Source organism: Dipodomys merriami, unplaced genomic scaffold (assembly GCF_024711535.1).
Source record: "Dipodomys merriami isolate MVZ:Mamm:240054 unplaced genomic scaffold, mDipMer1.0.p SCAF_602, whole genome shotgun sequence".
In the NCBI taxonomy this organism is placed as follows: Eukaryota; Metazoa; Chordata; class Mammalia; order Rodentia; family Heteromyidae; genus Dipodomys; species Dipodomys merriami.
Genome location: NW_027206183.1, coordinates 591099 through 612220, shown reverse-complemented (window position 1 = coordinate 612220; position 21122 = coordinate 591099).

Here is a 21122-nt window from a genome sequence, read left to right as displayed (position 1 = left end):
GTGTGTGTGTGTGAGAGAGAGAGAGAGAGAGAGAGAGAGAGAGAGAGAGAGAGAGAGAGAGAGAGAGAGAGAGAGAGAGAGAGAGAGAGAGAGAGAGAGAGAGAGAGAGAGAGAGAGAGAGAGAGAGAGAGAGAGAGAGAGAGAGAGAGAGAGAGAGCACCATTCCAGCATTAAAAATCAGTCATAGATCCTGGGTGCCAAAGGCTCATACCTGTACTCCTAGCTAATCAGGAGGCTGAGATGTGAGGGCCACAGTAAGAAGCCAGCCCAGGCAAGCAAGTCCATGAGGCTCTCCAATAAACTACTCAGAGAAGGCCAGAAGTGGCACTATGGATTAGGTGGTAGAATGCTAGCCTTGAACACAAAGAAACTCAGGGACAGTGCCCAGGCCCTGAGTTCAAACCCCACAACTTGCAAAATATGTCATACAAAAGTCAAACAAATTCAGTAGTCATACAAATTCACTGAACACTATGTTGAAAATGAACTATACAATTTGTTGGTGAGATGGGAGAGAAAAACAGAGAAAGTAAGGGAAGGGGAGATATTGTCCAAAAAAATGTATCCATTATCTGACTTATACATCTGTTACTTTTCTGTACATCACCATTATAATGATAATTTTAAAAAGGCATAGACCTAAAGATATAGAACTTATGTCTCAGTTAAATAGAATCAATAACTTCTGGCATCAATGAGAACATATAAAATCCATATTACAGTTTCACAAACTGTTTTTTTAATGGGGGAGAGCCAGACTCCTTGTAGAAATGACTAGGTCTAGGGCTGGGACACACACACACACACACACACACACACACACACACACACACACACACACACACACACACACACACACACACACGATCTTAGCAAAATAATAGAAAACTCCAGGAAGTCAGTGGGACACAGGACCCAATATGCAGACTTGCTACTGACCAATAGACAGAATTTTCTAGTGATAAATAAAAAAGACAGCAATGTCAGGTTATAACCCACAGCATATCCAATAGATAGGTAAAAATACAGAGAAATAAGTAATGGAATAGGTAAGTAATGAGGGAGAAAAACATATCTACATATAGAAGAGTCCCTCCTAGCTCTGCACCTTGAGTAGTGGGATTACAGTTATGCCCCACCACGCCAACTCCCTGGGTTCATGATACAATGGATTCTGAAAATAAGTATTGCTGTGACTTTTTTACCCAACACACAAACTCAATCAAATTGTAACAAGATTATTTGATAAATTCTAATTGAGGGCAGTGCTATAAAACCCATGACAAATATGCCTCTGAACTGTCAAAGTTACCAAAAGCAAGGAAAGTCTAGGAGACTGTCAAATAAAGAAAGCACGATGCTGAACATAATGTAGTCACCTAGATGGGTGCTGGAGTGGAAAAGAATCAAAGAAAATGTGAAGAATGGAACTTAGTTAATTAATAAAATAGGTTTTCAGCATTCTGGTTCTTCAGCCAAAGACACAGAAGCATTTTCTAACTAAAAACATTTCAAGATACTGTGATATAAATGACCAAGATGGCATGTGTGTGTGTTTTGTACTAACATCGTTAGGTGAGACAGCCCAAGAGTGCACTGTTAACTTGGAGGGAGATTCAGACACTCACCCTCTTCCAGAAAGCTTCAAAAATTATTTCTCAAGTGATTTGCCTTTGCACTTCTGTGCTTTATTACCTTTTAGTGCAAAGTACCTTTCAAAGTTTGAACATTACATTTCTTAAGAGTTTCTGCACATTGAGATATTTATTTCACCCAAAGTGAGCAAGCTAATTACTCCCTGTTCCAGCAATGCTATGGCTAGTGCAGAAACATTAATGCAGGCAACAATGTGCAGGAGACAGCAGGAAAGATTAACTGACAATCTTCAGTTGGAACAACAAACATGTTTGCATATACATCTATAAATATGCATATATAATGACATGTATGTGAAAACACAGGAATATATAACCAAACCACAATCATGGTGATGCATTCACTCACATGGTATGTATGTGAGCATAATAATAATTTATACACACAAACGCATATAAATACTGACACACAACCATGTATGAACCATGAATGAGCCACACATATACAAATTCATACTCACACAAAATGTATACATAGTCCTATGGGTCATGTGTGCATCACTTGTGTCATGTAGGTCTGAAACAGACAAGCCTTGAGGATACTTTGTCAATGTACTAAGCTTGAGTTACTGTATGATTTCACTCACATATGGTAACTAGCATTGAAAAATTCTTAGAAAGTGAAATGGTAACTGTCAAGGGCTGGGGAAAGGGCAGGAGGTATCATTATTTAGTGAATTTTGATTTTCTGTTTAGGGGTAGAGGAGAAGATGGGAAGGGAGGAGAGAGGGAGAAGAAGAAAAAGAAGGGAACAGTAAAGAAAGGGAGCGGAAGGAAGAGAAAGAAAAGGTCAGGGCAGCACAGGGCAGGGGAGGGAAGGGAAGCAGAAAGCCAACATCTGGGAAGTCCACTGGCGCGGATCCCTAGCCTTTCTTTATGGAACATACCAAGTTCCAGACTCCAGAGGAAAGTAAGCTTCCTCATGGCCACATTCTTTGGACATTCAATTAAAAACATGGTGAGCTATGCTACAAGCAAATGACTACTAGGAAGACATAGTTCCCTGGAGAATTGGACAAAGCTCTCCCAAGATCCAGGATCCCAGATTATAGCCAATGCTGAGCCTGCAGTAGGCCTGCTTTGTTAGCTCTTCCTTGCTGGCAGCAGCCTTGCTAAAAGGCTCCACTATTTCTCTGAAGCTCACTTCATACCAGAGAGAGGTGTGATCTATAGATTTGGTCGGCAGAAGGGTAATGCTTGATGCATCCTGTAGAGGTGGGACCTCGATGGACTGTTAACCATCAGTTCACCTGCACACACCTTGCCAATCACAGGTGGCATAAGTACAAAAATATCTACAAGCAAAGGTAATGTTGAAGGGGATAATGCTGTATAACCTGATGAGTATCCCTGCTAGTAATTAATCCGAAATTTATGTTGTAATTAAGGCCCAAACTGACTTGAATAAGCAATCATTACATTATTACATGAAAAATCATTACATTAGACACAATGAAAAACCGCTTCCAGATCATTTGCCTAATTGAGAAATGATTTGCTCTGTGTGTCTATTCCCTATGGATGGCCAATTATCATCCAGTGTGGTGGCTGGTTACACTGAACACAATCCAGGAGTGCCAGGTTTGTGTCTCTGGTGCCGCCTTCATTCCACCTGCCTCATTCAGTCCAGCAGAGGCCTGTAGTGTTCACTGGGTTCCAAGGCAGGCAACATGGAGGGAAATGGTTTCCATTTTGCATAGACCAGGCCTTTCCACTCAGTGAGCAGACAGATGGAAAAGGCCTGCCACTGATTAGGCAGAGAGGAATGGCTATCCCCTAGAGGAAAGAGCATGGTTCTCTTTAGAGATAACAAATAATAAAGAAGGCCAGAAAGAATATGCCTGGGATTAGGAGTAGACAAGAAGGAGCTTTAGGCAGAGTAGCGTGGGTCCCTACAGATCTGAGCCACTCAATTATAAGAGGGGCAGAAGAGCAGAGAGAAGTTGGGGCAGGCCTCTTGCCCGCGGTGGAGCACACACTGGGAGAAGATCCCCCAAAACCCAAGGACAGAAGGACACTAGACAGTTTAGGAGGTATCCCTTGCCCTATGGGGTCCCACTGGAACCAACCTCAGCTACCCATGTTCGTCTTAACCTCACCTTTAGCTTGCTCCTTTTGCTCCTTCTGTCTGCTTGGAGGCTCTAGCAGAGCTCTTCAGGGATGTGTCTAACACAACGTGGGCAGCTATTGCTCCTCCCATGCCCCTCCCTGCCTGATCCCATCCATCTTTTCTCCAGCTCCTCCAGGTAACCTATCAGGATCAGGGAGGACAGCAACAAATCCATTTCATTGTTACATGCATGATGCACCACGTGAACTGAGGCAATAGATTTGTATTTTACCCTAGTTAAGGAAATCAAGTGATTTTCAGCTTTTCAATTCCAGACAACTTGAGTAGGTATGTGAGGTTAGGAGATTGTGGGAGAAGCCAGCCTGTAAAGACACAGAATCCACCAAAGCCAGCACCAGGAAATTTTGTACACAAACTTGCAAGAACCTGTGCTAATGTCCAATAAAAATGGCAAAGGAGGGCTTGACCTTTACACAGCATGGTTTCCTGGCAGACAGTTGGCACTGTGCTTCCAAAAGTTCTACATATATATGTATAAAGCGTATATAAAGTATATAAATAAATCTGTATAAAATGTGTATATATTATATATATGTAAAATATATAGTACATCTGAAACATTTTAATATATATTTTATAATATATAACTAGTATAATAAAATATATGTTATATAATATATAAATATATTTTCTACTATTTATTTTTCTAAATTTTTTATTGTAAAAATGCACAGAAGGGTTACAGTTACATGAGTAGGGTACAGAAGGGTTACAGTTACATGAGTAGGGTAATGAGCACTTTTCATAGTAAGCATTGTTACCTCCTCCTTTATTTTCCCCCTACTATTACTTCCCTCCCCGCCTTCCCAACTCATCCAGCCCCCCCACCCTGATCTTGTAATGTTCATTTTCAGTATAGTGTCCTATACATCTCATTGTCACAATGGGTCAGCCTACATCCCCATTTTAAGCGGTTCTGCAATATCCCTTCCCCTCCCCAAATTACAAAAATGTTTATACAAGGTGCAGAACACCAGCATAAAATCCAGTGGAAACAGGGTTTATACCATCGGGGAAGGACGTACAATAGAAACAAAAGAATCACATAGTGCATTGTAAGTACATTAATAACACTTGCAAGAAAGGAAAACAAACCTCTTGACCCTGTCTTAGGGTTCATTTTGCTTAACATTATCTCATGTGGTCTTATGTATATAGCCTTTGATTTTCTCTGCTTGTCCTAGATATGTACTAGTCACTGCAAATAAGGGAAACCTTGGGATGTATATTTCTTTGGGCCTAGCTTACTTCAGTTAATACAATTTTTTTCAAGTCTTTCCATTTCCTAATGAAAGAGGCAATGTTATTCTTTCTGGCTGAGACATAGAATAACATTTTATATAATTATATCTATATATATGTATGTATGTATCTATCTATATCTATCTATGTATGTATCTATCTATCAGATAGATAGATACATACATAGATAGATATAGATCTATCTATATAGATAGATAGATACATACATAGATAGATATAGATAGATAGATCTATATCTATATATAGATAGATATATAGATAGAGATATATCACATTTTTATTGTGAAAATGCCATACAGAGGTGTTACAATTACTTGGGCAAGATAATGAGCACATTTCTTATCAAGCATTGTTGCCTCCTCCTTTGTTTACCCTTCCCATCCCTTCCCATACCCCACCAAACCCCATACCAGATCCTGCCCCCACCCCCGACCAAAATTTTAAAATTCGTTTTTCGACATAATGACTTGTACATCTCATTGTTGCAATGGGTCTACCTGTATCCCTAGTTAAACGATTTATTTTTCCCCTTACCCTCTACAAATTAAACCAACATCAAATACAGTGAAAGCAGGGGTTATACCGTGAGGGAGGTACATACAAAGCAACAAAGAAATCATCTTATAAATATGTTAGAAACAATCACATTAAAAAAACTTTTGAATACTTATTTTGGGGTTCATTTCCCTAATATCAACTTGTCTGACCTTTTCTTATTGACACAGACATATACTAGATATTGCAAATAAGGGAAACAATGGGACCTATGTTTCTTTGGGCCTGGCTTACTTCACTTAATATAATTTTTCCCAAGTCTTTCTATTTCCTAACAAATGGGACAATATCATTCTTTTTTTCTTGATCAATTCATCTACTGAAGGGCATCTGTGTTGGTTCCATATCTATGGTGATTAATGCTGCAATAAACATGGCTGTGCTGGTAGCTTTGGTATGACCTTGTCTTTGATCGTTTGGGTTAACGCCCAAAAGTGGGATTACTGGGTCATAAGGGAGCTGTATGTGGAGTCTTTTGAGGAACCTCCATACTACTTTCCAGAGTGGTTGAACAAGTTTACTCTCCCACCATCAATGCAGTAGGGTTCCCTGTTATTACAAGATTTCTTGATTATAGTCATTCTAGCTGGGGTGGATGGAATCTTAGCGTTGTCTTGATTGGCATTTCTTTAATGGCTAGAAAGGTTGAGTATTTCTTGATGTCTATTGGCCATTCGTATTTCCTCTTCAGAGAAGTCTCTCTTTATGTCTGTAGCCCATTTGTTAATCAGACAGTTGTTTCTTTGAGGATTTGTTGTTGGGGGATTTAGTTTTTTGAGTTCTATGTATATTTCATATATGAGACCCTTGTCCTTTGTATAGCTAGTGAAAATATTCTCCCAGTCCTTGGGCTTTCTGTTGATCTTGCTAGCTATGTCCTTTGCCTTGCAGAAGCTCTGCAGTTTCATACTATCCCATTTGTCCAAACTTTTTTTGATTTGTTGTGCTTCTGGATCTTTATTAAGAAAATTCTGGCCTGTGCCAAGGAACCCTACAGTTTCTCCTATTCCTTCCAGTAATGTTTTCAGGGAGTCTGCTTTTATTTTGAGATATTTGATCCATTTTGGAGTTGATTCTGGTGCGGGTGATATATATGGATCTAGTTTTAGTTTTCTATAAGTGTTTAACCAATTTTGCAAGCACCATTTACTGAGAAGGTTATCTTTTTTCCAATATAGTTCTTTAGCTCAATTACTGAAAATTAGGTGGCTATAGGTCTGTGGGATCATTTCTGGGTCTTCAGTCCTATTCCATTGGTCCTCAGGTCGGTTCTTGTGCCAGTACAAGCTGTTTGGATTTCTATGGTAGAGTAGAATTTGAGTAGAGTAGAGTTTGAGTAGAGGAGAGTTTTCTATGGTAGTTGAGTTTGAATTTTGGTATTGATCTGCCTCCAGCACTGCTCTTTCTACTCAGGATTTTTTTTTTTTTTTTGCTATTCGGGGTCTTTTATTCTTTTTTTATATTTTTATTTTTTTATTGTGAAAATACTGTACAGAGGGATTACCATTACATGGGCAAGATAGTGAGTACATTTCTTATCAAGCGTTGTAGCCTCCTCCTTTCTTTACCATTCCTATCCCTTCCCAGCCTCCCCCGCTCCCCCACCCAAACCTCCCCCCCCCACCAAAGTTGTAAAGTTCGTTTTCGACATGAGAATGTGTACTTCTCATTGTTGCAACGGGTCCACCTGTATCCTTATTTAAATGACTTGTTTTTCCCCTTCCCCTCCACAAATTATACTGACATCGGGGTCTTTTATTGTTCCATATGAATTTTTGGATTGCCTGTTCTATTTCATTGGAGAATGAGGTTGGAATATTCATAGGTATCTCATTTAATTTATACTTAGCCTTTGACAGTATTGTCATTTTCACGATGTTAATCCTCCCAATCCAGGAGCATGGGAGGTTTTTCCCTTTGCTTAGTTCTGCTTTAATTTCCTTTCTCAGGTTTTAAAGATTTTGTCATAGAGTTCCTGTGAAGGTGACTCTTTTGTTAAGTTCACTCCTAGTATTTTATTTTTTGTGGAACTATTACAAAAGGGGGTGCTTTCCTAATTTCAGCCGTGCTCTTCTCTTACTGCTGTAGCTAGGCATTCTAATACTAGTTTAAAGAGGAGTGGGGAGAGTGGACACCCTTGTCTCATTCCTGAATTTAGAGGAAATGGCTTTAACTTTTCACCATTAAGTATAATGCTGGCTGCAGGTTTGTCAGATATAGCCTTTATTATATTGATGAATGTTCCATGGATTCCTAGTTTTCCAAAGCCTTCATCATAAAGGGGTGTTGGATCTTGTCAAATGTTTCTTTTTTTGCATCTATTGAGATAACTATGTTGTTCTCATCCTTGCTCTTGTTAATGTGATGAATTATATTGTTTTGCATATATTGAACCAGCTTTGCATCCCTGAAATGAATCCTGTTTGATCATGGTGTATGATTCTTTTCATGACTTGTTGAAGTCGATTGGCCAACATTTTGTTGAGAAGTTTTCTGTCAATAATCATCAAAAAATAGGTCTATAGTTCTCTTTTTTGATGAGTCTCTGCCTGGTTTGGGGATGAGGGTTATGCTGGTTTCATAAAAAGAGTGTGATAGTGAATTTTTGCTCTGCATTTCATTAAAGAGATGGAGAAGTATTGGTGTCAGTTTTGCTTTGAAGGCCTTGTAGAATTGAGCTGTAAAACCATCCAGTCCTGGACTTTTCTTGTGTGAGAGGTCTCTTATTGCTGCTCTATTTCGATGCTTCATATGGGTCTGTTGTTTTAAATCATCTTGGTTAAGTTTGGGCATGTCAATATTTGCTAGAAACTAGTCCTTATCTTTTAGATTCTCAAACTTATTAGTATAAAGGTTTGAGAAGTATCCTTTTATATATTATGAATCTTGGTTGTTTCTGTAGTTATATTTCCATTGTACTCTCTTGAGTTTGTTTATGTGGGTGTGTTCTCTTTTTTCCATTCCGTAGGATTTGTTAAGGGTCTGTCAAATTTATTTTTTGAAGAGCCATCTCTTTGTTTTGTTAATTCTTTCTATAGTTTTTTTTTTTTGGACTCTAATTCATTTAGTTCGGATTTAATTTTATTTGCTTCCATCTACTGGATTGGGGTTTGGCTTGTTGTTCTTTTTTCAAAAAGCTTTAGTTGCCTCATTAAATTGTTGGTTTCAGATCTTTCCAATTTGATAATGTGCAAACTCAGAGCTATAAACTTGCCTGTGAGTACTGCCTTTTCTGTGTCCTAGAGGAGCTGGTAATTTGTGTGAACATTTTTGTTGAATATCATGAACATTTGATTTTCCTTTCTAATATCTTCCATGACCCACTGGTGGTTCAAAATTGTGTTGTTCAGCCTCTATGTGTTACAGTATTTACTTTGGTGGCTTTTGGTATTGAATTATAATTTTTTTCCCTTCTGGTCTGAGAGAATGCAGGGTATAATTTCAATGTTTCTGAATTTGGACAGATTTTCTTTGTGGCCTAGAATATGGTCTAATTTGGAGAATGTTCCATGTGCTACTGAGAAGAAGGTGTAATCTGATGGGGCTGGGTCAAATATTCGGTAGATGTTGGTTAAGACTAGTTGATCTATGCAAATTTTAAGATCCGAAGTTTCTCTGGTGACTTTTTGCTGGGTGGATCTATTTAGTGGGGATAGTAGTGTATTAAAGTCTCCCACAATTAATGTCTTTGGATTTGAGAGAAAGTAGCATTTCTTGTATAAATTCTGGTGCTCCATTATTTGGTGAGTAGATGTTTTAAATCATAATATCTACCTGAAGGAGAGTTCCCTTAATTAGAATGCAGTGACCTTCTTTGTCAGTTCTCATTGATTTTAATTTAAAGTCTATTTTATCTGACATTAATATAGTAACTCCCATCTCTTTATGGGGGCCATTTGCTTGATATATTTTATTCCAGCCTTTCACTTTCAGAATGTTTATTTTTGTGGGTAAGTTGTGTCTTTTGAAGAAAGCAGATAGAAGGATCTTGCTTTTTGATCCAACTGGACAATCTATGATGCTTAACTGGAGAGTTAAAACCATTAAAATTGTGAGTTAGGACTGAGAGGTGTTTGTCTGTCCCTGCCTTCTTATAAATTTTTTTGGGGAGAAGCTGTGTCTTGGCTGTTCTTGTTGTGATTACGTACGTGTTTTGTACTATTTATAATGTGTGTATATCATACATAATGTATGTAATACATACTATATCTATAAACATATATAAGAAATATATATATATATATATATATATATATATATATATATATATATATATATATATATATGAGGAATTTTGCTGAGTGGCTTCATTCAAATGGAAAAACCGTTAGTGCATTTCATGTGTGCAGCAGCTTGATGAGAGCTGATTTCATTTTACAAATCATTGAGAAGCCAAGGAACCTCCTCTATGCACACAGAATAATAAACAGTAGGGCCAGTTTTCAAGCCCAGAGGCTGGATCCTCAACTATTATACCATCTTGTCAACCAATGCCAATCTAAGCAAAGGAGTGGAAAGAAGGGTGCAGCTGTAAGGGATGCAGCTGGTGCTTAATGCAGGTATAAATCAAGGTGTAGACTAAATATGATGCCCTTTTCCACTGTGTTTCTCCTCCCACCAACTCCTACTTCTCAGGAATTAGGTAGTGATTCTTGCATTCAAACCTGCTCTGGAACTGGAGCAAGTGTCAGGCTTGACCACATGCCCAGGAAAAGAATAAAGACTGGACTTTTTTCCCACACCGCCATCCCCACCCCCTTGCCCTCTGGCTATTACCTTTCATACAGGTAATTTCTGTATGAAAGGTAATTCCTGTATGGATAATTCTCAGCAGCAACGCTAGAGGACAGTCAAGTTCCTTCTGGCAAACCACCAATGGGCATGTATAGCTTTGAAGCCTCTGCCTCGCAAAGAGGTTATGTTTTAGCTTCATGACAAAAATCAGCATGTTAACATTTTGAAGTGTTTGACATTGAGGAAGCACTTACTCCTGTTTAACCCGACGCTTCCCAAAATTATTTGAACACAACACACTCATTTTGTGATTCTTCCTGAATTGGACAGGATTATTCAGGACAGCCTAAGTGGAATGCCTGAGGAACCCATACTTCCTGCTTCCTGGTGGCCATCCAATGGAATTCCTGGAATTCTGAAGCAGAGAAGCCTCCATTGTGTAATGGACAAACCCTACAGACCTAGCCCACCTCAAGAAAGCAGGTGATCTCCTTTGGTTGACCCTATATCTAGTAACTGGCTCCAAGATGGGCCTCCCCTCCTTCCACTCCACTCTTCCTTTCTTTTTTTATATTTTAAAAGTGCCAAAATACACAGATTATCAATTCAGAACCCACCCATATCCTCCCATATCTAAAGAAGTTAAAATGCTCCATATTATATAAATGCTTCACAAGTAGTATTTTTATTGTTTAGGAAACCCTGAGAAAAAGAAATGCATGTACAGTTTCCTGACAGATCAAATCACTCTCTTAAATAATTGTGATCCAAAGTGAGTTGAATTCATGGATATAGAACTTGTACATGAAGTAGCTAAATGTTTTATCAGAATATTAAAGTCAGATTTATTTTCTATGTATTTGAAACTTATAATGGGACTGTAAGCTGAGTACATCTGACAAATTATACACACCAGGAAAATAAACAGTCTCACAAGAACTACATGACACTGCAAGAGCTGACACCTGAGATTTGCAGAATCAAAGTCTGCAACTTAAATGGCAAGAAATCTTAAAGTTAATTAATTTTCAAAGGTGAGTCTTAAGGTGAGTTTTAGAAGAGAGATTGGAAATGCTTAGCTATGTCCGAGTTCAATATTGAAAGAAGCAAATTCAAAGAGGCACCACCTCTTTCTCATGAGTCATTCAAAAGAAAAGACATATTCAGTTTACAAAATGCAAAAAAAATCTATTAAAATGATATAGAATTGTTTGTAATGTCCAGCACACTTGACGATATAAAGAAAATTATTTTAATTCTATAAAGACAGGAGTTCTTATATTAAGCCTAGTGATAAACTCCTGAACTATTAAAGGACTATGATAACTAAATCCAGAGTCATTTAAAATGGGCATAATCATATTGCTATTGCTTTCATCAAGAGGAAAGTAAGTCATCTTGAAAACATACATGTGAATTTCTGAAAATTATTTTCCTTTCACATTTTTACACACTGCCAAACTTTCCATAATCTGTGTGTGTGTGTGTGTGTGTGTGTGTGTGTGTGTGTGTGTGTGTGTGTGTGTGTGTGTGTGTGTGTGTGTGTGTGTGTGTGTACAGAGACTCGAATGCAAAAACACAAGGCCTAAGGTTATCTATTGACTTTTTCCCTCAAGATTGGCACTCTACCCACTTGAGCCACATCTCCACTTCTGGCTTTTTGCTGGTTAACTGTAGAAAAGATTCTCAGATTTTCCTTTCCAGGCTGACTGAATCTAAATCCTCTGACCATAGCCTCCTTCATAGTTAAGATTAAAGACATGAGCCACTCGTGCCTTGCCATAATCTTTTTATACACAGACACTGAGACATTTGAAATTGTTGAGTAAGAAACTTTACCACAAGGCACTACTTTTCTTGTAACTTTTAAAACTGCAAATGTATCTTGCTGGATTGATTTTTGTTTGAACCTGACATTTTTTACACATTTCACATTGCTTTTGTCAGGGTGAAATAGGAAATAGGCTTGATTAGATACATAAAAAAGTCTTAAAAATCTTATGATCTTTCCTGCCCACCCTGGCTTTGAACCATGATCCTCAGTTCTCAGCCTTCTGAGTAGCTAGGATTACAGGCATGAGCCACTAGCACCCAGCTGAAAATTACTGCTTTAAAAAATGGCAAAACTATTCTTGACAAATATAATGAACAAATGTGGCCCCATTGGGAAGAAGCCCCTTTGCCTCCAACCATTGTCCCATTCGTTGTAAGTGGATCCAACTACAGTATTGAAACCCACCTATGTAGACTAGACTGAAGTGCACAATAATTGCTGTTACTCTAATCAACCATTTTGGGATGCCACAGTCACTGTGCTCTGCCCAGTGCCTTTCCGATCCCTTCACTCTATATCCTGGGTTTAGGCCCCAGGTCCATTCTTCTCAAAAAGTCATGGGCTCTTGTTAAATTAGTCATTACAAGGGATTTCATGCTTTGCTGGCTTTATACTTCATGCCTGGAAAATACACCAATGGTGTATTTGTGGGTGGTCACATGAATCAAAATTGGTACTGTTTCTGTGAGAGGTAATAGCAAAATCAACAGTTACCAGAACTTTTCTGCACCCCTCTTCCGGTACCTGATGGAGAACCAAGGCTTCCTCTAACCATCTGGTACTCTTTGGTCTTCAAGATGCTTAAGCAGCCCTCCAGTGCTCCTCCTCTGCTTTCCCAATAGATGTAACAACCATTCTTAGGACTGGAAATGTCTAATGATGAGTATGCCACCACCTACCCCAAGTGGTATATCCCAAAGCTAAAGGTTTTAAGTCTTGATGTAACTTATTTTCATGTATGGAAACAGAACAATGAAAACTGCTGAATTTTTTGGAAGACAAGGGAATTGATTCTCATGGAATGAGAGTTATATGAGAGAGAGAGAGAGAGAGAGAGAGAGAGAGAGAGAGAGAGAGAGAGAGAGAGAGAGAGAGAGAGAGAGAGAGAGAGAGAGAGAGAGAGAGAGAGAGAGAGAGAGAGAGAGCTCGGCTAGATGAGGAAGCAAAGGCAAGAAAGGGCAAGGCTCTGATTTCAAAAACTGGTATTTGTGGGGTTGCAAAGAGCTATTTTTGGAGCTGCAAGAATTGTATGCATTGGGTATCATTTCAAATCCAATTCATAATTTAAAAGTTATATTTTATCCAGTATTATGAGCTGTTTTACCTTGTGGGATCAACTTGCAACAAGAAAGTGTGATCTCTCATCTTCTATTTATTTGACTGTCTGCCTAGATGTCATCTACATATTTTGCAACCACTTAAACTAAGAACATGAACTCATGTTCTTTAGGATTTGTTTGCTTGCTCACAGCTGACACTCTTCCAACTGAATCAGGCCTCCATTCTGTACTATGATTAGTTAACTACAGATGGAGTTTTGTGGACTTGTTTTTAGGAGTTTCTTCAAACCATGATTCTCCAGTTCTCATCCTTCTGAGGTAAGATTATAGGAATGGGACAATGGTGGAAAGCAAAGGGGCTTCTTTCTGATGAGGTCACAGTTGTTTACTTGTCAATAATATTTGCTATGCTTAAAAACCCCAGTAATTTCCAGCTGGATGCCAGTGGCTCATGCCTGTAATCCTAGCTACTCAGAAGGCTGAGAACTGAGGATCACGGTTCAAAGCCAGTCTGTGCAGGAAAGTCCGTGAGACTCTTATCTCCATTAAACCACCAGAAAACAGGTGCTGTGGCTCAAGGGACAGAATGCTAATTTTGAGCTGAAGAACTGAGGGACAATGTCAACCTAGAGTTCAAGCCCTATGACAAACAAACATTAATTTTCAAATGCAAGATTATAGTGATGGAGAACTAGTCTTGAAAAGAAAATTCAGGACAGCACCTTGGACCTCAGTTCAAACCTCAGGACATACAAACAGGGACACACAGGCATAACTTAAAAGTCATAAACACTATGCAACCCATCTCAGGACACAAGGCTCTTTTACATAGCTGCTCACTGTTCCTCTCATATACAAGCATCCAAAGAAATTATTTTCTTTTATTCTACAGTCTTGGCGGTTTCTTTGAATAATCAATTCAAGGTTGGAAACCATACAACATAGAAGATAAACAGATGGATACACACCTGTAATACTTTCATTCAGGTGTTGGTAGGAAGCTTGGAGGTATGACTCAACTGTGGCTGGCACAGCAAGACCTATGGCAGAACAACACTGAAACATCAAAAATGAATGACTGAATGAATGAATACATTTATTGTCATAGTCTGAAACCTTATGGCCCTCACAATTGTCCTGATCATGATAAGCATCAAAGAAAGTGTTTTTGTTATGGCACACAATGAAACTAGTATACTGATAGCAAAGAGCCTAGCATGGCTGACCTGAGACTGAGCAATCTGAAATAAGCCAGTACTCTTACCCCTGCAGGAACATTCTGGTGACAAACCAAACCAGTCATTGTTCAAAGTAGCTTGGCCTATAGCTTCTGTAAGCACACTTACCTTGCTGGGCCATTTCCTTCACAGCCTGCAATTGCTGAGAAACTGTCACAAATCTCTAATTTTCTTAGGTTGTTCACTTCCCTGAACATGCCCTTTGCAGAATTACTTCTTCCTAGAAATTTATTCCATACCACTATCTCTCTCCCCATCTAAATTTGCTTACAAATACCATGTACAAGTCTACATTGGGTGATTAGACTCTAGAGGGGGATGCCTCTGTGTAAGAATATTTTACCTTCAATAGCTATATACACAACAACACATCCACATGTGTCTTTCCTCATGGCTATTTCTACTTCCTGTGCAAACCACATGTTTGGGACCAGCCTAGGCAGAAATGTTTGCAAGACCTCAGCTGAGAAATGAGCACATTTGGAGGAATTACTCTAGTGGAGGAACACTAGGAGCACAAGGCCCTGAGTTCTGTCTCCAATATCACACACACAAAAAGGCAGAGGTTTGTTTGTTTGTTTTTTTTAGAAAATCGAGGAAATACAGGCTTAAATGACAATATTAAAGAAATGCTATTAACTTAATAGAAAAGATGAAGAATAGTAAACTTATAAAGAAAACGTCCTTATTTCTTAGAGACTTATACTGAAGTGTTAGGAGTGAATTCTTTAATTAAATTTAATTAAATTCTTTAATAGCAACAGTAAAGTGGATAAGAAAGAAAACAATAAAATTTGCACAATTTTTAAATGTGCCTGCTGATAGGTAAATATTCCTTATATAATTTTTCTCTACTTCTGCTAGGCTAAATTTTTTTATAATATGTATGCAAACATCTCTAAACATCCAGGAAAGCCAGAGAACACACCAAGAATATTCTTGGTGCAGAGGCACAACACCAAGAATGAGTCTCCACATCTGCAGAACTGGTGTCAAGAAGCAACCAATTGCACAGTGCCAGGGGCAGACACCTCAGCTGGAGCTGCCACCCACATCTGCCATGGTAGCCATCATTAGGAACACTGCCCACTGTCACTGCTGATATCTTTGCCAGGCAAGAGTCTAAATGATCCCTTCCTGAACTCTGATTCAAAGGAAAACTGAAAAGCCTTTACCTGACATTTCAATTGTGTAGAAAACGAAACAGGCACAGATTTGTTGATGTTAAAATTAAAGTGTATCTTTATCATCAAACACTTTCCAGAGAGCAAAATGCCAAACCATGATTTAAAAGAATGACCATAAAACATATTTAACTGGTACTGGTATAAGCAATGAAAACATAGATCTAGAAATATAAAACAAAGAATTTAAAAATCCATGTTTGAGAGTAGATTCCTTATATAAGTGCTGAGCTTCTTTGAGAGTGTTATACAACTTGATATATAGCATTATTGGTCAAGAATTAAATTTTACTATTTGAAACAGAACATAAGGACTAACACGTGGATACTATTTTATAGCTTATCAAATACTTCTTAAGGTATTAATATTAATCCTTTAATCCCTTTACACAAGTTTAAACAAGAGGTGTGAAGCTTCAACAGTTTTTTGTAAAAGATATAAGAAGATAGCTAAGTGACTAGATATGCTAATCATTAACATTAATAAAATGGCTTTTATCTTAAATAGGTACTGCTTTAAAATGTTGATCTTCTCTAAGAATAGGGGACTTGAAAAGCCAAAAAGAATGGCAAATGTAAGACATATATGTACAACAAACACAGACAATTTAGTGACATTGAGCCCTCTGTGGTCTAGTTCTTGCTACTAATAGCCAGGACACAGTCTGCTATAGAACCCACACTCCAAAATGTTACCCCAGTAGTTAAACACTGAGCTGAAGAACAAAATGGCTTCTGACATGGAGCCTCATCATTTTGACCTAGTAAACTCAGACTTCATTCAGAGAAGCTTCCTAGCAATAAGCCACTAAGGACAAGAGAGTCTTGAGCTGAACTAAATAGAAAAGAATGGGAAAAGAAAGAAAAGGGAACAAGAGTGAGATATACCTAAAATGATCATGTGTTCCTGTTCTCTGAGTCCAACCAACTTGTGCCATTGTCCCAGAATAATTATTAATAGGGTCCAATTTTCAGTATTTAAGTAATTCTGATTGGGACAATGAATACCGTGGAGAAAGCCTAGAAACAATGAGAGTCTGAAGATGTGTGCATGTGTGTGCGTGTATGTGTGTGTGTGAGTGTGTGTGTGTGTGTGTGTGTGTGTGTATGTAAAGGCTAACCTTAGCCAAACAGGGCCCAGAAGCCACAGGGAAGAAATTTACTTCATCCCGTGTGTATAAGGGCTCATTGACAATTCATAAGCTCAATAATCACAGGAGTAGGAAATAGTATTTTATAGCTTGTCTTTAAGCAATAAGACAGAAAATGTGAGGAGAACAGGAAAGAATTCAGGTGTCAAAAGGTGTTCTGTCACAGGACTACCAAAGGCAACAGTATCAGATGTAGAGTGAAGGATTGACTCCCACCCTATTGTCCCAGGTCCATACAGATGCCAGACAAATTCCCAGGTATGTTTGTTTGATGTGCCTGAACCCAGCTGTGAACATCCCACGTGAGCTCATTTGAAAGGCACAATTCACTAGACTAGGCCCTTTCATTCATCTCTGCCTCCTTGCTCAGATGAAAAGCCCAGCTCCTACCCACAACCTCCAAACTGTAGGAAGGTCTGTGCCCCTTGGTGTTCCTCAATAAACAGTCCTCACCTATTGACAATTGAGTCAAGCCTATCCCCTTTCAGTCCTCCTCCCTTTTCCCAATATTGAAGGTCTTAATAAGAGCCCATAGAGGGTCCAATGAGAAGGAAGTTGTATAAACTAGTGACTGGGAGTCACCTCTTTGTAAACCAAGTCTGCTGCACTCCTGATTAACTGTACTACTGAGTACTTACATGTTAAGACTTGACATTGAGAGAAGAAAGACAAAAAGCCAACATAACAAAACACTCAGAAAGTGCTCAGAATTGTATGTATGAACATGATCCTGCCCTTAGGAAACTTACAAAATTCACTCCAAAGATTCCCTCAGTGGGTTTATAAGGCACATCTCTAATAACAAGAGGTCTTTGAAGGTAGTTGTTCTTCATAATTACGGGACTGTATCCATTTTGAAGGCTATGGATTATTTTGCTTTTGAGACCTCAATTTATATGCAACATTGATCAGTGACTGACAACAATTTGAACAGAGAAGAATGAGATCATTAAGAAAAATGAATGTAATACTTTCAGCTTATCACCAGAAGTATGTTGTTAGATCACAGAAAGTTTGTTTATTCACCCATTTATTTATCGAAGACCACTCTAAAGTCCCAGTAAAATCAAAGGAAATGCATAACAGAATTACCTATTTTGTAATTTCTAAGAAAGGAGAGAATTCAAAATTTCAGAAATCCTAGAAACAGGAGACCTGAATGAAATAATTTAGAGTCTGTGGTAAGCTGAAATGCTGAAGATTCTGAGCTTCTAAAACCTGCCAGGAAATATGCATATCCAGATTGTCATAGATAAGCATTTATTCAAAAAAGAATATGGATGGTCTCTCTAAGATATAGCTCTTATTCCTTCAGTAGACATTAATATCCTTTGTTGAAAAGCAGAAACTTTTAACTCCACCCAAGGAAAAGCTAAGCAAAAAAAAAATCAGACCAATATTAAACACCTACACACAGGTGAAAATGAAATACTACCCATTTGTTCATTCCCCCTTAAAAATGTCTGCTGACACCTGGACACTGATGGTTCATGCATATAATCCTAGTTACTCAGGTGGCTGAAACGTGAGGATCATGGTTCAAAGCTAGCATTGACAAAAAAGTCCATGAGAATCTTATCTTCAATTAACCACCAATAATCCAGAAGTGGTGGTATGGCTCAAGTGGTAGAGTACTAGCCTAGAACAAAAAAGTTCAGGGACAGTACTCAGGTCCTGAGTTCTACCCCAAGACTGCCACACACAAAAAAGTTTGCTGACATCTTACATGAACCTAACCAGAGAACAAAATGAATAACATCTCTATTCATTAAGAAAGAGGCACGGTGGGGGAAAATGCCCCCAGAAACAGACAATAAACACATAAAATGAAGAAGTTTTCAAAGCCAAGGATGGGATGGTGCATGTCTGTCTCCCCAAATCCCAGCTACTCAGAAGGTGGAGATCAAGATGATCAAAGTTGGAGGCCATCTTGCACAAAAAATTGAAACATCATCTCAATAAACTGGGGATGATTGTGCATGTATCCCATCTCAAACTCCAGGAAGCTGTGGACAGGAGGATGTTGGTTCTGCCTAGTTAAGACAAAAAACATGAGGTCCTATATAAAATATAACTGAAGCTAAAAAGAGTAGAGATGTGTCTCAAGTGGCTGTGTGAGCATGTGCCCAGCAAACTAGTCTTGAGTTCAAACGTAAACAAGATAAACAAGCAAACAAATATGCAGATGGGAAACACATAAAATATTAAATGATTACCTGCTGTAGCATTTGGGAGAAAAACTATCTTCACACTCAGAAGACAAACGTGAAGTAAACACAGATTACAAGGCAAGAGTTTCTATAAGGTCAAAAACAAGAAAGAAAGGAAGGAAGGAAGAAGATAGGGAGAGAGAGAAAGAGAGAGAGGAAGGAAGGAAGGAAAGAAAGAGAGGTAGCGAGGGAAGGGGAAAGAGGGAGGGAGGCAGGAAGGAAGGTAGACAAGACTGGGAGCTGGTCACCTCAGCTGTGGAATAAAAAGGTTGACTACCATAGCATGGGGTGTGTTTCTGAATGGTTGCTTGAAGTCCTAGGGATTGAACTCAGAGCTCTATGATTGCTGGAAGGCCACTCTAACACTTGACTCATGCCTCCCTATAATCTTAATATGCTTCCCAATTAATGGGATGACAGGCATAATACAAAATTATGAGGTGATCACTGCACACAGCTGAATGTTCTGCCAGCTTCATCATGGGGTGGCCACAAAGTCTATAACACATGGGCCTTTAGGGAACATTTCAGACTCAAACTTCAAAGATATACCGCTTGGTATCACAATAGCTGAATATCACCAGCATTAAACAAATTAATCATTACTTCTTTTCTATCAGAGAAGTAAAAGGACACAGGGAAAATCCTGTTCCTTTTTATGACACTGGAAGTACCTGGGTATATGCCAGTTATTGGCAAAGTAGCTGAGCCTCACATTTCCTGCCCAAGTCCTGCAGGGGAGAGGTGAGGTGAGCCACAGACTCTCATGCCTTTAACTTGTCAAGATGAACAGGTGGTACCTGGGTCTTGGACTCCAACTAAGAATGGAGTCCTCGGCAGACTTCAAGAACACACTCATCTCCCCCTTCTGGAGTGGCTGGATGTGAGAACCTGGACACTGAGCAAATATTCTTTTGTAGCAGCAACAAGATGGAACTTTTTGACACTCATTATGAGAGGCAAAGAGAAAAAAAAAAACTCTAGGTTTTCTTAAAATCAGGAGAAGACACAATTTTTTCTGGTCCCTTCTTGTGTAATTTTACTTCCCCACACTGACAAGAAGGTCCACAGAGCCAAGCATTTCCCATGCTATTTCCCAAATACTGCATGTTCTGATGAAACTGTTTCTATAAACATCACTGGAGCCATCTGCAAGCAGTGAAAAGCATCTTCAATGACCCACAAAGTGACAAGTGACAGAGCTGGAGACATAGCACAACTCAGTCCTGACTGTCCTAAAAACTTAGGGTAAGCCATAAAGGGGCCTATCCAATAGCATTCCACCAAGGACTCAGAGAAACCTGGTATTTCCTAAGTGACAGAGCCATTCCAACTCCTGTCCTGGGACTACTTAGAAACCCTACTCTAAGGGCCACAGAGCTGTAACTCCTGTGATAACCTCACCCCCACAAGTTATGTGCTCTTAGTAAGGCTAAGAATATTTCTTATTGGAAGGGTGATGACAACAGATCAGCTAAGACTATGGGAGAGTTGTCAAGTCAATGGGCAACCTGGTGAACCAGAGAGAGACAGTGGCTGTGATGAAAATAAAAAGAAAATACACTTTTAATGCCCTTCTTTTAAAAGTGTTAGTAGGTATGCTAAAGGTAAGATAGACACACATGCTTAGAGACATTTAAAACATTGTACATTAAGGTGTTGGTAGTGTTCCATTTTTTCTGCTGAGATATGGAATTAGTTTTTTTGGGGGTGTTTTTTTTTGCATTTTCTTTTTTTTTTAATTTAATTTATTTTTATTTGAGAACATACTGTACAGAGGGGCTACAATTACATGGGCAGGATAATGCATACATTTCTTACCAAGCATTGCAGCCTCCTCCTTTGTTTACCCTTCACCTCCCTTCCCAGCCTCCCCCCTCCCCCCAT